Consider the following 1,016-nt stretch of genomic DNA (forward strand, 5'->3'; position numbering starts at 1 on the left):
GCTTCTCAGATGACTTTGACTTTCCACTGTGGGTGTAGTACAGTCTGCCAGCAGCAGGGGATGGTGTTGCATCACCTTAATCGCAGGATCGGGTCCAATCTCTGAGGGGGACTGACCCCTTTTTGATGTGAGGGAGGGTGTAAAAAAACCTCACATTCATTTGTCGCTACCGGTTGCTTAGAGGTTTTCATTTGCACTCCGTTTGCGCGGGAGTTATATGCCCACTGACGGGACGAAGTAACAAGAAAATCAGAATGGGAAACAGAAATTGCTGGAGAAAGTCAGCATCTGGAGTGGGGGTGAGAGTGGGGGAAGAACGCAGTCAACGTTTCTTCAGGACGCCATTCTTCAGGACGGCATTTTTCATTTGTCGTCAAAAAGCAGGAAGTCTCGAATGGGTGCCTGGATAGATGAAAGTGTAAGTTTGCCAGGGAGAGCAGAATTGAGACAATTTTCGGTTTTGTTTGTTGGTCAGATTGTTTACAAGAGCAGACTGCTCGGACATGTGAATGCACACCTTTGGAGCAAACGGGACTTGAATACGGCACTCCGGGGTTGAGATATGGAGCTGACCCCTCAAAATGCCACCGACTCCCCGGCGGGGAATTGAACCCCGGTCTCCCGCGTGACAGGCGGGGATACTAACCACTATACTACCGAGGATTGGACGGCGTTGCCCTCTGTTTCATTGGTATTAGATAGAATGTTCTTATGTGAAATTTTGATTTGTTGTCAATTTGAATTCTTCTTTAGATCATTCTGCTACCTCTGTGGAGATGATTCAGGTATTAGTTATTGTTGTTTTCATGTTTGAATATCTATCTGTAAAGTAATCCGCTGCTGCTGTAAAACAGCCATTTCGTTGTGTCCTACCATCTGTGTTCAACTTCGTCCACTGCTGATCCACGCGCTCTCATTACCTGCCTCCTACAAACTGGTTCACACGCTGGCCTGTAATACAACACAAATCCAACAGCCTGGCTTCAATTCCCACAGCCAAATGGACTCAGCATGAA

The 1,016-nt window shown here is 47.0% G+C and overlaps 1 non-coding gene across 1 annotated transcript; it reads right to left on the reverse strand.

The window, feature by feature from the left end:
- Positions 1–591: 591 nt before the first annotated feature.
- trnad-guc lies at positions 592–663 on the reverse strand. Its single transcript has one exon. It is a non-coding gene; the product is annotated as a tRNA-Asp (tRNA).
- Positions 664–1,016: the final 353 nt, after the last annotated feature.

This window comes from Chiloscyllium plagiosum, unplaced genomic scaffold, assembly GCF_004010195.1.
Source record: "Chiloscyllium plagiosum isolate BGI_BamShark_2017 unplaced genomic scaffold, ASM401019v2 scaf_827, whole genome shotgun sequence".
Taxonomy (NCBI): Eukaryota; Metazoa; Chordata; class Chondrichthyes; order Orectolobiformes; family Hemiscylliidae; genus Chiloscyllium; species Chiloscyllium plagiosum.